Source organism: Petaurus breviceps, unplaced genomic scaffold (genome assembly GCF_028583685.1).
Source record: "Petaurus breviceps papuanus isolate PSGF00001 unplaced genomic scaffold, PetGlider_PUasm1.0 154, whole genome shotgun sequence".
NCBI classification, from domain to species: Eukaryota; Metazoa; Chordata; class Mammalia; order Diprotodontia; family Petauridae; genus Petaurus; species Petaurus breviceps.
The window spans coordinates 7,521,540-7,542,377 of record NW_027185715.1 but is presented as its reverse complement, the minus strand read 5'-3'; the positions used below and the strand labels follow the sequence as shown (position 1 = coordinate 7,542,377).

Here is a 20,838-nt window from a genome sequence, read left to right as displayed (position 1 = left end):
TTTGATAACATTAGGTACAAGAAAAACAACATCCCTTATTTAGAGTTGCTGAGAAAAGAATTAAGAATTATAAAAAAAGAATATATAGTAGAGAATATAAATACCATTGATTCTAAGACATGAGGGGACATTGCACTTAACATATATGGTAGGGGGGTGGCATCTTATAGACATTGATAGGCAGCCCACTCACAGTTTCCTAAAGAACCTCAGAGATATCAAAACACCATGGATTCAAGTTTTCTAGAATTGAGGAGCTCCCAAGAAATAGTAGGTGATTATATAATTCAGATTGTGCATGTATGGATTGTGTAAGGTGAGTAATGTAAAAGAAGCTTGGCTACACAACATTGAAGATAAAAGATGATTAAAAAACTGTAATAATTGAAAGTCTAATAAGCATTTATTACTAAAAGAATGTCTTTCTTCCCTTTAAAATATTTAGCATTGGATTCTATATTTAGAGCTGCAAAGGACCTTAGAAAACTAGTTCAGTCCCCTCATTTAATAGATGAGGAATCTGAGACCCTGAGAGCGTCAGTAGATTTACCCAAGGTCACGTAGGTAGTAAATAACAGAACTGGGATTTGGATAAAGGTCCTCAACTCCTATACTGTTCCACTTCTCCTCTACTGATCCTGAAATGAATATGATGGCAATGTGACTGAAGCAAAAATGCCATGGCATAGAAGATTTCATTATTTCTATTTACTCTAGGTATCCTACTTCCTGCATGTGGCTGTTCCAAACTAAATTCATTGATAAACTATTTATAAAGGTGGCTTCGTGGTTATTTCTATGTTTGCACCACTTAGCTGGGAATATATGGATTTTTAAGCTTGAGAATTAAGCTCAAGAACTTCATGGATTTCAGAATAAAATAAAAACATAGGGTGGTTGAAGAGATATAATATTTCTCTATTGTCCAAATCTCTATTATCTACCAACCCACTATTCACTATCATTTACATAGCTCATTAAAATTTGCAAAAGCACTTTACAAATATTATCTCATTTTATCCTTACAACAAGCCTGTGGGGTAAAGTGCTATTATTATCCCCAGTTTACAGACATGAAAACAGAGGCAGACCTAGCTTAAGTGACTGCCCCAGGATTACACAGCTAGTAAGTGTCTAAGGCCCTATTTGAACTCTGATCTTCCAGATTCCAGGTCCAGCCCTCTGTGCACCATGGCACCACCTAGCTCAAAAGTTACACCTCTTGGGGTGGCTAGGTGGCACAGTGAATAGAGCACTGGCCCTGGAGTCAGAAGGACCTGAGTCCAAATCTGGCCTCAGACACTTAACACTTACCAGCCATGTGATGTTGGGCAAGTCACATAACCCCAATTGCCCTGCCTTTCCCCCTCCAAAAAAGAAAAAAAAATTACACCTCTTTCATGAAACCTCTGATCCTCTAGATGCCAGGACATTTATCCTTTACACCCCTTACACATTGCATGGGTTCAGGGAATGGTACCCTCACAATCCCGAAAATCCACATAAAATTTTTGGTCCTTCCCTTCGTACCAGAGAACTCTGAATTATTGTGGTATTAAAAATAAAATATGTTGATATTATATAATACTATACATATATTTTATGGATGTCTGAGTTTTTGAACTTTTTCTCTTCCATCTGCTGGCCTTCACATGTTATCTGAGACTTCTACAAAACTCCCCCAAAAATTCCCATTCCATTTCTTATGCCAGCCCAGAGTGCATCAAAACTGTGATGGGGAAAGTTGTGATGTGGAAGGGATAACTGTAGTCTCTCACCCTTATCACATAATGTTGAATTGACTTATCTTGCAGAAAATCTTCCCAAGAAAATGTCCTTTGAACTCAGAAATACCTTTTCATCATGTAAAGGAATAATCATAGGAACATAGGTTCACAGATTTAGAAATAAAAGAATATTAGAGGTCATCTAGTCCAATTCACTCATTTTATAGTTGGCTTGTTCCATACTCCTATTTCTTGGGTGAAAGATGGAAGACTGACAAGTGTCTGGGGAGGAAAGAAGAATAGATATTTTCAGAAGGAAAAATAAAATAGATGGTGTATGGATTCACCCTGAGCAAGTAAGGGGAACAACTAGCTGACCTAACAGGTCACTTCCTCCATATTTAATTTATTTGATTATTCCCATGATTCTCTGGTTTCAAAACTTGACATTATGGATTTGCATGGGTCTTGACATTCAGATCCACATTTGAGCCTCTGATATTCAAATTTATTCACATTTGGAAATGGCCTGATTTTTTCAAATAAGATAAATTCATGAAAATAATAAAAGGAGAAGATAATGCTGCAGTGTGATGCTTTAATTAGTATTAGGCTAGCCCCTTGGGATGTAAGAAATGCCCAAATGCATAGATCAGAGTTGATCCTGGCATATATATTACAGCTAACATTTCAGTTAGAAATTAGCTTAATTTTTTTTTAATGTGCTCCTACCCTCCAGGAAGGGTTTTGCCTGGAATATTTAGTAGAAACAACTGTCCTGCTTCTGTTTAATATGATTTCTCAAGTCACCTGAGGTGTCCAGGCTAAACTTGCTGCAATGAAAGGTACCTAAAAAATATAGTTAAGGTTGCTTAACTCAAAAATGATAGCACACCCATCCTCACACTAAATATTTGAATATTTACAGTTATGAATGCATTCTCATTCTCCCTACCCCCCTCTTTTTCTCTGTCTCTCTGTCTCTCTCTCTCTGTCTCTCTCTGTCTCTCTCTCTTTCTCTCTGTCTCTCTCCCTCCCCTCTTCTTTCCCTCTCTCTGTCTGTGATGTCTCTGTCTGTCCGTCAATCTGTGTCTGCCTGTTTCTGACTCTCTTGTCTCTGCCTGTCTCTGTCTCTCTCTTTGCTTTCCCACAAAGATTGATGCTATCCAGAGCAAAACATAATCCCAATTTTGCATATGAAAAGGCATTGCTGCACATTTATGTCCTTGCCTTTGACACTCTAATCTCATTCCTAGAATATTACATTGTCTTGGCTTTCCTCTTCTTCCTCCAACTTTGTAAATTATGAAGAAGATCCCAAGGTTCTGGACCTCTTAGTCCTTAGTATGGACTTACTATAGACACCTCTTAGTATGCATGCATGTGTATATGTATGTACATACATATATGGCATATGTACATTTCTATGTATCTATTCATGTGTGTGTATATACATATATATGTATATGTATAAATACATAGAGCTAACATAGCTAGGTGTACATTTATATCAGTGAACAGAGCAATGTGCCTGGAACCAGAAAGACCTGAGCTCAAATTTAGGTTCAGCCACTTATTAGCTGTGTGACCCTGGGCAAGTAACTTAACCTCTTTTTTACTCAGTTTCCACAATCAACTATAAAATAAGGACAATAATAACAACTACTCTGTAGGATTGTAGTAAGAATCAAATGAGATAATATTTGTAAAGAGCTTAGAGCAAAGCCTGGTATATAGAAGGTATAATGCTTATCCCTTCCTTCCCAAGTCTTTGATTTTATAGATATTGAAACTGAGACCTAAAGAGATTAAAGACTTGTGTTAAGGCAAATAGGTTAAGTAGTAGAAATGGGAATGGAACATGCTTAAAGTTTAAATATTTATTCTTTAATAAACTATAAATTTATTTCCACATTTTTTGAAATGATAAAATTCCTCATGTAGGTAACATCTTTCACTTACAAAGCATAGTTCAAATTCTGCTCAAGTGTTAAAGCTATGAAGATTATAGTATATAACTGTAATAAAAAGCATATATTTCATCTCCCAGGTGTACTATATATTTAAGTATGTATGCATATATAATATACTATTTTCAAAATATATTGTTTGATTTACTATTTAACTGGGAATTATTTTCATTGCAAATTAATTGCTAGATAATGTAAACATCTACATCATTGTTCACTTTGTGTCCATTTAGTTTAATTGAATAAAAGGTAAAAGGGGGGAAGGGAAATGGGGAAGGGGGAAAGAATAGGCATTTACATAGTATCTACTATTTGCCAGGCTCTATTCTAAGGGTTTTTTACATATTGCTTCATTTGATCCTCACAACAGTCCTGTGAAGTATGTATTGTGATCATCCCCACTTTATAATTGAGGAAACTGAAGCAGACAGAGGTGCAAGGGTCACATAGCTAATATGAGTCTGAGGCCAGATTTGAACTCAGAATTTCCTGACTCTAGGCTCAGGATTCCTTTTATTTTCTCTCCTGAGAATCATGAATTTTCAAAAAATATTATACATTTTAAATAAATTTTAATGATTTAGCTTAGATAATGAAGTTTTTCTTAATTTTAATTTAGGTTTTGTATGTCCTTAAATCAACCTAAATGACATTCCAAAAGAATAGCTGACTATCTTTAAAAAGTACCAGAAGTTTTGATGTGGGATAAAGAATGAAAATAATATAATCAAATTTAACTCCATGGGCCTAATTCTTTATATGAAAATAATTTAGAGCTTCTAGAAATGTCCAGATTTTAAAATTATTCATTCAATTCAACAAGTACATGTGATCTTTTTAGCTAAGTCCAAGTTAGTACAAACAACAAACCCCATGAAGAGACTCTATAGATTCAAATTTACAATATTTGAAGTTATAATTATAGAAAACATAGCAATTTGTTCCAGCCAATAGTAAAAATGTTGAGTAAATTCAAATAATACCATCATTTCATGGCATTCCTTATTCACAGTAATCATGGCCTAGCTCTGCTATACACATATCACTGAACTAAGGTAGGAAATATACTAGCCAGCCCTTACCTCAAAGTGCTAACTTTATTTAGTTGGTTTTTGCAAGTACACATTGAAAAGAAGACTCTTATGCTGAGTGCTTTTATTTTAAATAACATCAATGAATTATCACAATTTGATATTAACATAGGTTTGGAAGAGTTACAGAATGTGTAATTTTTGCCACAATAAATGTGGCTTCTTGAAGTGGAATTATGTTAATCCTATTAAGTAGATCCAAATTCGTTGATCTTATTTAAATATTAATAAGTATAAAATTCCATTCTAAATTAGCTGATATTTTTCTGTAGCAGTAGAAATGCTGCAAAAAAACAAACAACAAAAAAAAAAGAACAGATTATGGTGGGCTATTTTTCAGATTGTAATGGAAGAAAATTTAGTAGTTTTAAGAGCATCTATCCCATCATTCCTGGGCTGCTTAATCCCACCAATTTTAATAGTCAGGATTCCTAAAATAATGAATTTCAGTCATCATTGAAATTATGCCTACACTTGTTTCTGTGTGTATGCATGTGTATATGTGTATTAACATGTGTAGACATCATAGCCACATCCTAGAAAATAGGGTTGACAGAAGGCTAAATCATCATGTTCATATTTCCCCTCTGAGGTTTTCCAAAAAGCATTTTTGGATGTGCTATCACTCCCTAATGAGAACTAGCAGCCCTTAATGTTTATTTGTACAATAAATAAATTATTAGGTTGGGAACGGCCCGTCTCTACTAATGCACCACTCATAGAACATTAGCTTATTGTCACAATTTAGTTAAAACATAAACAAATTCTCCTGATGAGATAAAGTTTCATGTTGATACTGAAAATTCATTTCACGAATATAAACATATTTTTGCCAAGGTGATTAGAATGAATTAGTTTAATACTTAGGAAGGAGACATGTATTGGTGGCAAAATTCTAGTCCAAATGAGTAGGTCATTATGAATTATCATATGTGTGATAAGACTAGAAGAAATATACCCCTAAAGTAATGACAGACATGTTTTGTCTGCTGTTAAATTATTGCATCAAATCTTAGTGTGGATTTAGTTTCCTTTTTATAATTCTGAGTTTGCTGTAGGGAGACTTCTGTGTAGAAATAGGTATGAATATGAAAGAAGTCCCCATAAGAAGATGTAAGCCCCATATGCCTGATGTATGTTATAAACTATAAAGCAGAACACAGGCCAGGTCAGCCCATTTTCATAATGTCAACCAACTGTGATGGCCCAACCCTCCAAATCCTAGATCTTAAAGTGGAAGTAAATTTAAAGCTGGAGAAACGGGGTCTCTCAAGGTATAAAAGTAAAGAAATCAAGATAGTCTTGGTGTTTCCACTCTGTGGACAGGGTACCACCATGGTATTTGGCTATATGCCCAGGAGATATACCCCCTAGGGAAACGAAGTGACATATATTACAGGGCCAAAATCAGCTATGTCTCACCTTCGTTGGATCTGATAGCTATGGTACAGGTGTCCTTGAAGGTATCACTAAAGAAAAGTGGAACTAATAACACCTAAATATGTATATTATGTGCTTTATCTGCTAAGTAAAACAGAAACATATCACTATAATGCAAACCTTGCAGACAGGAAGAATTGATCCTCTCACTCACACTGATCCAGCTGGATGGAAAGAATACAGCTAAACATCTTGTGTGGAAAAAAAATCCAGGTATTTTCATAAAATCTAAGCTCAATATTATTCAGCAATACAATATGGCCAATAAAAAAGCTAACAAAACCTTAGACTATATTAATGTAGAAATAGTGACTATGTTAATATAGAAATAATATTCAGAAGGAGGGAGATTTTAGTTCTGTTATACTATGGCCTGATCAGATCATATTTCAACTCTTTGGCTTGGTTCTGACTCTCTCATTTTAAAGAAATTGAATAATGTCCCAATGAACATCACTAGACTGGTGAAAAGACTGGAAACCATACAGTGTGAAGATCAGCTAAAGAAATAGATAATATTTACCTTGAAAGAAATATGTTTAAGGTAACATAATAATGGTCTTCAAGTATAATTATAATAATAGTTACCATTTCTATATTACTTTTACACTCACAAAGCACTTTATAAATATCTCATCTTACCCTCAAAACAACCATGGGAGGTAGGGATCAATATTTCAATATTAACCCTACTTTATATATAAGTAAATGGAGGCAGAAAGAGGTTTAGTGAATGGAGAGGTAGCTGCTATAATTATCTCCATTTTAAAGATAAGGAAACTGGCAGACAAAGGGTAAGTAACTTGAACAGGGTCAAAGAGTGAGTATATGTCTGAAGCTGAATTCGAACTAAGGTCTTTCTGACTCCAGGCCCAGTGCGCACTATCTACTATGTCACCTCTCTGCCATATCCATATATATATATATATATAGTATGGAACTGTATGCATACATAGCTGTCATATCGAAGAGCAGTACGTTTGTTCTTGATAAAGAGGGTAGGAGCAATGAATTGTGATTACAAAGAGGCAGAATTTGACTCAATTTAAGAAAAAAAACTTTCTAAAAGTTATTTCTTTCCTATTCAGATACCTAGTGCTTCCCTTCCCTCTTACCAAATTCTAATGGATTAAAGGGCTTAAAATTGAAGAGTCCAAGAATTTAAGATTTACAAGGCATATGGGTAAGCATCTAGTCCAATCTATATACAAAAAAAATTCCCAGTATAATCTATTCAAAAAGTGATTATTCAATTTCTCCTTGAAGACCCTGTAAAGGAGGAAAACTCAACAGATGCTGAGGCAAGTATTTCCTGGAAGTGCTTCCTAACTAATGTCAAGGCATGTAGTCTGAGGGTTGTAAATTACCACCAAGTAGACAGCTCTCTTGATTAAAAACATTAGGTTAGAAATCCAACAACATGGCACAATGGATAAAGATCTGGACCTCAAGTCAAGGAGATTTGGGTTCAAATAAACATTAGACAATTTATTAGCTGTGACCCTGGATGAGAAACAAAAGAGAACAGCAAAAAAAAAAAATTTCTGCCTTACTTTCCTCATCTGTTAAATAAAGATAATATCACCTACCTCCTGCAGCTGTTGTGAAGATCAAATGAGATGATATTTGTAAAGCATTGCCTGACATAGAGTAGATGTTTTATAAATGTTTGTTACCTTTTCCTCCCCCCAAGTAATTTTCTGTTTCTCCATGGTCTTTCTCCATGTAGCAGTAGCGCTACAATGATACCTGCCAATTCTTTTAGTACCCTAGCATGGATTTCATCAAAACCGAGGGAAGTGAATGCATCAAGGGCAGCTATGTGCCTTTCCTATCTCCTTACTTACCTTAGAAATTTATTTTTCCGACATTTCTAGTGCAAAGCTCATGCTCCTTGGCAACGAGAAGTAAAATTGGGCAACTCTGCCTACTCTCTGTTTTCAGTGATCATTACCCCATCTACCTCATTATTAACAAAATAAACTCTGTCTACTCTGTTTTCAGTGATCATTACCCCATCTACCTCATTATTAACAAAATAAACTCTGTCTACTCTCTGTTTTGTAGTCCTGCTTTTTCTTTGACCCTCCTCCAGCACAAAAAGTAGTTAAAAGGGACCCCACTTTGTGTATGTCATTTTTAGTCTTGATTCATTCTAAACATTATCATCCCCGACACTACTTAGTTTCACAGACCTGTGCCATGTATTTATATTCATCCTTGGTTACCTGTTTTTGTATGTATCCTCTAAACACATCTATTAAACCACAGGCTACACCAATCCCCTTTGCACAGTCTTACTAAACTAGGATGGCCCCATCCTTCTACAACCTAGATCTTGAAATGGTAGGAGAAATAAAAAAATCTTAGAAGTGGGGTCCCTCCAGACACAAAAACAGAGACCAAGACGGTCTTGATGTTTCATAGCAGGGATGCAGACCCCTGGATATGGCACCATATTGCAGGGTGCAGCTACACATGCCCAAGAGATGCACCTCCTGGAGAAATGAACTGAAACATATCAGGGGGCCGAAAGTAGTCATTGGTTCACTTTGCTTGGATTTGATGCTTACATGGCCAAGCTGGTTGCTTTCGACAAGTGCTATCAAATTCAGATAGAAACAGGTACCACTAAACCATATATAAAGATCCCTGAAGACCACATATTGACTTAGAACACTGTATGCTAACATTATCTATGTTTATTATATGTTTATCTTGTTAAATATTTCCCAATTACATTTTAATTTGGTTTGGGATTGATACCTCTGCTGTATACCTAGGTCTTACACCTTTACCTGTGGGTGCTCTGCCCAAAAGGAATGTAAATTTTAATCTCTGAAACTTTTTTTTTCTTTCTTAAATACCAACCTAAAACACAAATCACTCAGACTCTCATTAGCCAATAAGTCCCAGGCCAAGCCCTATTTGTTCATCGTTTGGGCCCTGATTAGCTCAGAATTCAGGTAAATAGCAAAGGTTTCTACTTTGGTCAGAAACCCTGAGGGTCTTCCCATCCATCCCATATATGTATGTGTATGTGTGTGTATGTGTATTTAACATATATATATATATATATTTATAAATATATATTTAACTAGGGAAAGAGGCCATTCTCTGCCTAATTTCTTATTAAGTCTTAGTCACTGAATAAGCATTGACTAAAACTGAGTTCTATTAAAGAGCTCAGCTTGAAAAGGCCAAGGTCCCTGGGCCAGCTCCAGTTGTTTTGATCCATATCTGGCCATTGGACTTAGATGGTCCCAGAGAAGAAAGTGAGATGGCATCACATCCCTGATGTCATGGTCCTCTTCAAGAATGAAGGACAAAGAAAGAAATTACTCCTCTGTTTTGAGCAGAGAAAGAGCTCCAAAAGATGTCTAAATAATTGAAACCCTCCTAACCACTCTATCATGCCTCCAGACTAGGTTTATGAACTATTTCTTAAAGTGATCTATTTCTTCTTTCTGTCCAAGTGGTCTCTAGTATGCTCCACTGACAAAATCTCTTCTATTTCACCCTCTAATGATCTTCACCCAATTTCATGCTTGTTTACATACCCCCCTTTTAACTATCCTATTTCTTTTGAATAAGATATACCCAGACCCAGTCATGCTCCAGACATGGATTTAATCTCATCAATACTTAGGTTAATTTTTTCCATTGTGTCTTTATTGCTAGTTCCTGTTATTTATTGCCTACATTTTTGACCTATGTATATAGACATTGAGACCTTGGGTTTTACTACTGTTTGTTTTTTTTCTTGGATTTTATCTTCTGTAAACTTTTGTTGATCTCAACTATTTTTCTTCTTTCTTCATTTCAGCCATTCTCTATGATTTCTGAGTTAGTAGATATACATAAGCAACTTTCTCCCTCCCCCATTCTTTTGATTTTAAAGCCTTTTTTATTAGGTTTGCAAGTCATTAGAGGCAAATATATTCTTATTAAAAATTGATAGATGCAATTCATGCATAGTAAGTTATAAATTACAGATTCAGAGAATCTTGGAAATGGGAGGGATCTTGGAAATCACCTAATTCAGCTCTCCAATTAATGTAATAACTTTTTACATATATTCCATCTTAATATTTACAGCGGGAAGGGGCTACTTCAAAACTTCATTGGACAGCTATAATTTTTTTTTGCATTTATTTTTGGAGGGCAATTGGGGTTGAGTGACTTCCCCAAGGTCACATGGCTAGTTTTTGTTTTAAGTGTCTGAAGCTGGATTTGAACTCAGGTCCTCCTGACTCCAGGGCCAGCGCTCTATTCACTGCGCCACCTATCTGCCCCCGACAGTCATAATTTTTAAAAAATAAAAGTCTTTTTTTTTAATATCCCAAAGCAAAATCACTCATTATAATTTTGTCAGGAGGTCCTAATTCTATCCCTCTCCATAACAAAAAAGTATTGGTGTTTTCTTCTTCGAATTAAATTTCCTTTCTGTGTTCAACAACTGCCATTATAACATGCTTTATAAAATCTTTACCATTTAAGTAAACTTGAATATGACCTCTAATTTTCCAAAGTTCTTCTTAAATTGTGGTACCCAGAACTCAGAACACTATTCTGAACAAAGAAAGTTTGACAGACACAGAGCATGATATGGTGATCACTTTCACTTTCCCTAATCTAGCCTGAAACAGTGTGGTATATTGGATAAAGAAGGTGCCTCAGAGCCAAGAAGATCTGGGCCCAAAGTCCTCATGTGACACACACTGGAAGTGTGACCCTGGGAAACGTGGTACTCTCAGCAACACTTTAAGACTGTAAGTAAGTGGCAGAGAAGACAACCTAAATTGGTAGCAATAGTTTCTTCAACCACAAGGTTCCCTATAATAATAAAATCACAGATCTAGTCCTAATCCCTATATTTCTATTAATTCTACCTAAATGACTGAAAATGAGTGAATGCATTATCACTCATTTGAATGACTAAAAGCAAACTACCACATTATTATAGCCTAAGATAGCTGGGTTTTCACATAAATTAGAGTTTTGAGCTGAAAGAATGAGTCTCAAATGGAATTTCAGGCATTAGCCAGCTGACAGGGTAAATAATTTCATGAGATTCTTTGGACTTTCCTGGTCCTCATAAAAAACATCATTCAGGGTGTCCACACATAAGAGAAACCCTGGACGTTGTCCATGAAAATTTCCAAGTAATGTGGCCAATGTATGCCACATTAAACTAAACCAAATTAAATTAAACTTTCTTTCCAACTCTTCCCTCACTTTCAGTCTATTAAAAGGCTACAAATATAATATTTAGAGTATTATGTACACATTAGCACCTGGCTCAAACACAGACCATCTAATTTTATGTAGGATTATGAAGGCATGCATATGCTACTTATTCCCCATTTTTAATTGTGCAAACTAGGGCCAAGTTTAGAAAATATACCCTTAGTGATAATTTCTAAAATAGTCTCTCTTTCCTGGAAGTACCATACAAATATAGCCATTCCTAGGACTGCAAAATTGCTATCATCTAAGTAAGTAGCTCTTTTAATTAGAAATACTAAATTAGACATGCTACTTTACTAAGTAATGTTTTCTGAATGCATAAGCCCAGATAGTTCACTACAATCTTAACAGAGGGTCAAAACAACACTGAATAATTTAGGTCTTCTACCCGTGTCTCTTCATGATGCGCTGTTCTGACCTCAGAGGCCTGACTCTTCTTCAGATTGATTTATTTTCTTTTTCTTTTCTTTTTTTTTCAAATTGTTTTTCTAGAAATAACCTTCTCATTCCTGATTCTAAAGCTTACCTACAATAAGTGTTTCCCTACATTCAAAAGTTCCATTGATAGTTGTTACAGTAAAGAAGCAAGACAGTACAGTGGAAATAATACTGGCTTGTGTGTCAAGGTGAGTGTTCAAATCCTATGTCTGATACTTATTACTTATGGAACCCTGGACGTTTAACCTATCTAGGCTTAGGTGTCTTTATTTGTAAAATGAGGAGGTTGAAAATGTTTACTGAAGTCTTCTTATGATTTAGTGATAAAATTACTAATCAATACCAATGATGAATTTTTTTAAAATGTATTCTATATTGTAATTGTGATTTTGCTGAGTTAAATGACCTTTATTTAGTAGAAATTAACCCAAAGTTGTTCAGTATGAATTTTTTTCTTTCATGAAGTTCATCTTTAGGAGGTTTTACTCACTTTATTTCTTAAAAGTAAATGAGGAAACCATAAAATTAAAATCTGAAATTCTGTATTCAATATAATCTTCTTTTACTCCATTTTTTTGGCTGTCTTGTCACCATGTCTAGCAATTATTTCCATGGAAGAGTAGACCACATGAGTAGAGTAGACCAGAGTCCAAAGTCTCTAAAGAATGTCAAGATATTCTGGCCTAATTGAGTAGAATTCAATTTTGTATTCAATTGGAAAATAAACCAGAGAACAAAGGGAAATGGGGCCTTTTAAATAGATGCATGTTGATGTAGGGATGGCATTATTCAATGAATTATATAGCGTTACACCTAGAAAAAACCTTATAAGCCATATAAACTAAGTCCTTCTTACAGATGAGGAAATTGGCATCTGGAGAAGTTAAAGAACTTGCTCAAGGTCTCACACTGAATAAGTAGCAATCAAGACTCCAGTCCAAATTCAAATTCTAAGGCCAGTGCTATGTATACCAGTACATATGCTGGATTTCCTAGACAGAAGAAAAGATGGTGATTAGGAAATTCTTATATGTACAACCACAGTTGAAAAAGATTTGATGTGGTGTTTAACATGAGAATAGAAAACTCAGGCCATGTTGCGGCAAGTGAATCAATTGGGGCCTCTTTCCTTTTGATCACATCTCCTCTCTACCCTTTCTTCCTTTTCATCTATCCTCTCACTCTACTTTCTTTCCCTTCCCTTTCTGTATCTCCCTTTCTCCCCTGCCTCTGCTAATAATAATAGTAATAATAGCAAGCATTTATAGGGTACTTATTTTGTGACAGGGATATACTAAGCACTTGGCAAATATTATCTCATTTAATTTTCACAACAACCCTGGAAGATAGGTGTTGTTATTATCCCCGTTCCACAGCTGAAGAAACTAAGGCAAACATAAGTTAAGTGATTGCTCAAGATTATACCAGGGGCCTCCCTGATGGTAGTGAATTACTGAGTCTTGGTATGAGAGGAGGCAACAACTGCTTTAGGAGACAGAATGAATGGGAATGGCTAGAAGAACACATCCACAATGCAACACGGGAGGTTACTACGTCTCTATTTTACAATGAGCACATAAAGATAACTCGGCAATTTCAAGGTTACCCTGAATTATACTATGGAGAAATGTATCACCCTTACTATACCATGAGGCAATATGGTAGCCTCAATGGGCACTGGGCCAGGAGTTGGGAGAAATCCGGATTCAAATCTCAGCAGATCACTGGACTTTGTTCAGCCTTAATTTCCCTATCTGTCAAATGGGAATGATGTAACTTACATAATCATACAGGGCTATTGTGAGGAAAGCATTTTGCAAACTTAACAGCGCTGCAGTGATGGGAGTTGGCATTGTTAACTATAAATCCATCTTTTGTCTCAAAGATGTATATTGACAAAGTAAAAAGAATAAATGTCATTGAGATCTATAAAATGCCTGAGGGGTTGGGAGAAATTATCTTTATGATCCTTTCCAGATCCCCACTGCTGAATACTGGGTCAAGCTTCTGAATCCCAACCCAAGCTGGACAAGTCGTTCACATTTGTAATCCGTGCTACCAGGAGGGCTAAGGCTGGTGCGTCTCTTGAGCTGGAAAATTCTGAGCTACAGCCAATCTGGTGTCCACAATAATTAGTGAATTAATATGGTGAGGGAAATTGATGGGACACCATGTTGCCTTAGGAAGGGCAAAGTGACACAGGTCAGAAATGGAGTAAGCCAAAGTTCCCATATCCAACCAAGAGCCACTGGACTGTGAGAGTAGTCCTAGAACTTATAACCTGGGTGAGAGAGGAAGGAAGACCCAGACCAGTCTTTAAAAAAAAAAAGCCCAACCCAAAGGCCACCTCCTATACAGCACCTTCCTCAGTCTCTCAGTTACGATCTTCCCTTTTGAACCTAAATGTACTTTATTTATACACTTATGGAGCATTTTATATATAGTACTATCTGTGGTTATATCTTATCTCCCTGATTATACTGTAAGTTCTGGGAAGGCAAAGCCAGCCTCTCATCTAAACTTTGTCATCTAGCCAGCACTAGCATAGAGATATGAACACAATAAGCACTTGAAAAAAAATCAATACTGCAAGCTTTTAGTACACATCTACTATGTACTAAATGCTGTGTTAGTCACTAGGAATAGAAGGACAGAAAAAAAAAAAACTATCCCCTCCCTCAAGGAGGTTCCATTCTATTTGAGGGATATAACATGTACCCATCCAAGTGAACATGAAGTATGTCCAAAGTAAATACAAATAAATTCCATGAAGGGTAGATCTCCTCATTAACAACCCGAGGGAGAGGTTCAGGGAGGGAATCTAAAGGGGCATCGTTTAGGAGGGGGCAAATGAGCTTAGCCTTAATGGGAGCTAGGAGTTTACAAGAGGAAGAGGTCAATGACTAAGTGAATTCTGTGATTTTAGTGCCCTGGTTTTGTAAAGGGAAAACAATATTGTAAAAGGGACTAATGGGAAATGGAGTAAATATTCATTTTTTATAAACACTGTTTACCTGTGGAGACTGCAAGACTCCTAATTTCCGCATTGTAAAGATGGGAACATTTTGGTTCATTTCCTAGTATAGATGAAATGCTTTAATTCATCTTAGATATTGATTCTCATTCATTTATTGGGAGTAAAGGAAAAATGAAAGTAACCTGGTTTTTTTTTTCCTCTTTGTGAAAATCATTATTTTTAAACAGGAACTTTGGGGGATTAGAGAGTTCCCTGCCCTAGAGATCTGAAAGTTCAATGAGGAAAAAGCAAAAGAATTGTATTTTATAAAAGAGACCAACTAAGAAACTTCTTGTTAAGGATAATAGAGTCAGTGCACCTGGGAGATACGATGCTTGAAGGAAATCTAAAACTATACAAAATGAAAACACTGGTTCTTGAAGAGGAGAAAGCCAAATGCATCTTTCTAGAGATTTAAAAGAGATTGAGTTAACCAAATTAGCACAGCCAACACAGAATTTGGAGTCTTTCTCAAATGACAGAAAACATTAAATTACAAAGGAAGACTATGTCTTGACTTCTTCAATAAGATGTTCCACTAGGAAAAAAAAAAAAAAAATATATATATATATATATATATATATATCTTAACATTAAAAGATGTGAGTCTACGCCTGATTTTTCTTATGATTTTTTCCAACATTATGATTAAAAAAATAATTTTCTCAAAGCTTACAAGCTTTATAGCACCTTTTCCCCTTGCTACTTTTATATTATATAATTAGCATATAATTATATGCTCTTTCACACTAGAAAAAAGTATTGTTTTATTAATGACTCTTTGAAAAGTTTTTCATTATTTATCTTAGAATATGAGAAGCCAGAAAGCTTTTCATTACTTTTTCTTTCTTCTTTAAAAAAAAAAAAACACTAGTACTCTCTTAATGGTAAGATAGGAAGGTAGATGGTTACAGCTTCCAGTTCCAAGTTTTCAGTTATGTGGAAAGAGGAATATATTTTATAAAATATCAGGATTTCAGTAGTATTCTTTAGGAACTAAACATTTTGGTTTAGAGAGACTATGTACCCCAAACAAAAATGTCTCACAAAGTCTTTTTCTTAACTTACATTTTTTTGACTTTTTGTTTTCATAATGGAATAGAATTTGTGTGAGAGAGAAGGGGTGAGGAGGGGAGGGGAAGAAGAAAAGAAGGAAGAGGAGAGGAGAGGAGAGGAGAGGAGAGAAAGGAACTAGTCAGAGGAAGAGAGGCAGAAAGACAGAGGCAGACAGAGTGACAGAAAAGTGAGGCAGGGAGAAGTAGAAGCTTTCTTTTGGGCCCAAAATAGAGCAAAAGAGAGGATTTGATTAGCACACATAGTACAATCAGCATGGCCCATCCGTTGTACTCTAAATGTTCAGTACCAGAAGGGTACTGCTGGCCTTTGCTAAGAGCCAACTCAGCTCAGCTGCTCCTGTTTTGGGCCAACTGTGTTTCTTGAACATTAGGCCCATTGGAAAGCTTCAGACTGGAGATGTACTATTATAGTCCAAAGAGTGCATACATTATTCCCATTTTAATAATTTCTCATGCCATTTTTCCAATAGAGATCATTCCACAAGGACCGCATATCTTGTTCAAGAAACACAACTGCTTTTCGGCTGAGAACAGCTATTTCACAACTTTGTAATTCATTCATGCTTAACTTCCAGCCATTCTTATCTGTGGTTGGACCCCTATCATATAAAATTAGCCTGCCCTTTCTCATTAGCACCATGACAATTACCTTATATGGCAAAAGCACAGGGGAAAAAACTCAAAACTCAATGACAATAAAAATGATAAGATTTTTTTCCTTTGTGAAATTGTTGCCACTAATATGTTATTGAAATTCTGTTTCTGCCTAACATTACTTTCACCTTGACAATAAATACCCAGAGGATAATGTCGCATTTTCCTCATGTTCTATGGAGTCAAGTGACATTTTTATTCTTTTCCAACAATGGCCTTCCATTTCTGAACATTTTCCTCCCAGCTAGTTTCAAAGAAATTTTCCTAGTTTACTTTCACTGATAGACTAACTGTAACTATTGAAAATCTTTCTTTCCTAACCTTTGTCTCCTTTCAATATAAAATAACCACATCTTTCCATCTATGCTGCTTTCTTTGTCTTAGGAATGATAAAAAAATGATAATAGCATTCTTTGTTTGAGTAATGTTTCATTCACATCTCCTTTTTCCTAATCATAAGTGAAACTTTTCTTTCTTTTTCAAGTTAGAGGACTGGGCAGGTTTCAATGCTGAAAGAAGAAAAAAAATAATGAGTTGCATCCAACATGCCTGTGTTCAGAGTATCAACCCTGACTGAGATTTAGGCATGTCAGAATGAAATAAGTGGGCTGAGCCCCTCTGCACCTATGCCCTCAATCTTTCATGCATCTTCCTTCATTAAGTTATCAACTATTTGAGAAATGGGGACGGGACATGTCCTTTGAGACTAAAGACTGACAACAATGGACTCATTTCAAAGGCAATTTACTATGAGAATTAAGGTCAAACAATTATAATGATTCTAGAAGAAATCTAAAGATCTTTTGAAGCTTTCTATTTTATATCAATAGCACTTTGGAAAATTGTATTATCCCTAGTGCTTTTAATGAAAAAGTAATACTAATTAATATAATTAATCTCATTATCAACATTCTACAGAAATAGCCTACTTCCTATCTACCAAAGTAAACAAAGGTTTAATATTCAAAGGTAGATATAGAATTTTTTTCCTTTGTTCTTGAATCCTAATGGAAAAAGTTAGTTGAATTTCCATATATGCCCTTTTGAAATAAGATTCAACTGTTGAGAAAGTGAGAAACTTCAATATTGTTAATATAGTTTATCATAAAAATAATCTAGCATTATTGGAATATTTTAAAGTAAATCAATGTTTGCCAAATGCAGTGTTACCTTACTGGGTAATAGTTATTCTAGTTAATTGACCATATTTCCATGGATGAGGGACATTGCATGAATTTTAGAAAGATTTTTTGGCTTCTAGCCAACATGTCACAGAGTCAAGACCACTGACAGAATGTTAATTTGATTACACTTGCTAGTTGGTCCCCTCAGTCTAGTTTTAGGTAGCATAAGCACTAATACATCATTACAATAGAAGGAATCATAAGACTAGCTGGGACCTAGTAAAGCAAACCAATCCTTGTCAGAGCAACACCGTGGTCAAAAACTACTGCAAATTTGCCAGCCTCCGGATGTAGAGATTTTGTTTTGTGTTGGATTTCACTTGTCTCTTTTCCTCCTACTTAGCATAATAAAATAATTAACAACATTTTTCTAAGTACTTGGCTTTATCAAGCATCCTGATTCTACCCAACATCCAAGTATACCCTTTGATATAGGATTTGTGTTTTCTTTTAGCCTAGGCTTCACAGAACCCAAGGGGTTCATGGATAGATTTCAAGGGGTCTGTGAATTTGGATTAGAAAAAAAAATTCCATCTTCATTTCAATATAAGTGGTTTCCTTTGCAATCTTAAGTACTTTATTTTATGTATTTAAAGACATTATTCTGAGAAGGGGTCCATAGGCTTCACCATCAATGGTGTGCATAGTACACACAGCTAAAAGGTTAAGAATCCAGTCTTTAGAGGCTCATTGGGCATTAACAATTTCATCAGCAGATTCTGTGAAGCAGAATTCAAATTCTCTCATCCTTCAACACACAATACACTGTCAGTGTTTTCACACTTAGGTTTATGACACCCAAGTCTCCAATCAAGAGGTTAGGTTAATTATTAATCATTATTTGTTGTGGGTGCCTCTTTGCATAAGCTTAAAAAGATTGTGATCCAGAGAGACATTTATTATATTTTTACTGATCTCAACACCCTCAAACCTCACTTAAGAATCTATTTCAGCATTTAATCACCTCTATTATTAGGAAACTTTTAACTAGAAGATCCAGATAATCAAAATAGTCACATAAAGCTGGACTAGCCTTGGTTTTTAAGATCTCAGAGACTGACAAAGCCAGAACAAATTCTGTGTTACCCAGTTTAATCTACTTTGGAAGGACAAGGGGTTGGCTTACTCTTCCAGGACATTAACAGACAGTTCTAGGCAGTTTCTAATCATTCGTCTCTCATGAGATAACAGACTTTATTTTTGGTCCAGGCTGAAGATTTTGTTGGCGCAGGGAACTCCAAATATGGAAACTCCTTCCACGGAGGCAGATTAGCAACTGGTCTGCAATTCCTCATCCTATAGTTTCCCGCAACACTAAGAAGTTTAGTGTTCATGGTCACACAGCTAGGCTGAGTCAGAGGCAGGATTGATCCCAGGTCTTTCTGGCCTAACACAAGTCCTTCTTAATAGCCCAGTCTTATAGGGCTGACTCTGAAGGAATAGTGGGCATTTAACAAATAGCCCTGTAGCTGAATTTTATATTACCAGGACCAACTAATGAGTACAATTCTAAAACAAAACTCACATCTAAAATAACACTTGGGGGGGCGGCTAGGTAGTGCAGTGAATAGAGCACCGGCCCTGGAGTCAGGAGGACCTGAGTTCAAATCCAGCCTCAGACACTTAACACAAAAAAAAAACTAGCTGTGTGACCTTGGGCAAGACACAACCCCAATTGCCCTCCAAAAAGCAAAAATAAATAAATAAATAATAAAATAAAATAAAATAACACTTGGATTTGATTATATCTACTTCATCTTTATCAGCCAAGTCATGTACCATCTTTTATGCCAAGACTCGGCTTGTACCTACCCTAGTTGTCTTCACTTTATTTCCAGAGGAACAACTCCACCCTTTCCGATCTGGAAGAACTTTACATTCCTCTCCTTCAAGACATGGCTGCATGTGACACCACCATTTCTGCTCCACTATTGAAGCTTCAGGAAGGGGAAAAAAATCAAGTCACTATTTTCTTCCCTGTTCATTATTTCTTGTGATGTTGTAGCAAAACTACAAGGGATGGGGAGGAAGGGAAGGAAAGGGGATGAAAAGAAGCGCGATTTCCATTCCTCAGGGTATATTTTGGGTTTTGAGAGAAGTCTCTTGATTTTATCCAAAGGATCCTGCTTGATATACTCCTAGATTTGCTTACCAAATTTCTTTCTTGATACTGTTTATAATCTTCTAGACATCAAACATACCAATAGGAAGCAGTATTTCATTTTAGAATGAATACAGAATTCCCCACAAACAAGCTGAATCTCTGAAGTGGTGTAACATTAATTTTATACTATAAGCAAAATCCAGTACCATATAATCTGAAAAATGCTCATATAGGCATTTAAATTCTATATAATATGATATTAAAATTATGTATTTAAAAGTAACAATCACATTAAAGGTTTAAGTCATTATCAGATAAGAGTTCTGCTTAGATAAGATGTTGACTTGTCTCCCAAGAAATCAATGGGGTAAAATTCATTGAGAATAAAGGACACTATTATTTAAATTTTTCAAAGAATTTCTTGCATTTAATTGTTTTAGTAAGGTAATATCAAACTATTAATTTCATTTCTTCCTTCCCATTTTTTACATTCTTTACTGTCTGTATTTCAATAAAATGTCAACCAAAATAAAGAACATGGCACTGCTGAGCCAAATATATCAGAATGTCAACTAAATATCATTCACTAAGAAACAAAAATTACCATCAGGACATGCATATCCTTTTGTAGGACTGGGTTTCTAAAATAGCGAAAAGATCTTATTATAAGTCTTAACTATAGAATCATCCCAGAGTATAGAGGCTCTTCTTTCCCCCTAGCTCTAATTCAATGCCCTGTCCCCCACTCCAGGTAAGTATTATTTTAAATCAACAGAACATTTGGGAGAGAGAGAGAAAGAGAGGGGGGGAGAGAAAGAGAGAGAGGGAGAGAGGGAAAGAGGGAGGGAGAGAGGGAAAGAGGGAGGGAAGGAAGGAGGAAAGGAGAGA

The 20,838-nt window shown here is 35.6% G+C and overlaps 1 long non-coding RNA gene across 1 annotated transcript in view; it reads right to left on the bottom strand.

Annotated features, from left to right (window-relative positions):
- LOC138155389 (uncharacterized) overlaps positions 1-19,807 on the bottom strand; it is a 35,191-nt gene extending 15,384 nt beyond the window's left edge. The window contains exon 1 of the long non-coding RNA XR_011166821.1: positions 19,659-19,807. This is a non-coding gene — a long non-coding RNA (uncharacterized lncRNA). The remainder of the gene's footprint in view (positions 1-19,658) is intronic.
- Between the last annotated feature and the right edge of the window lie 1,031 nt (positions 19,808-20,838).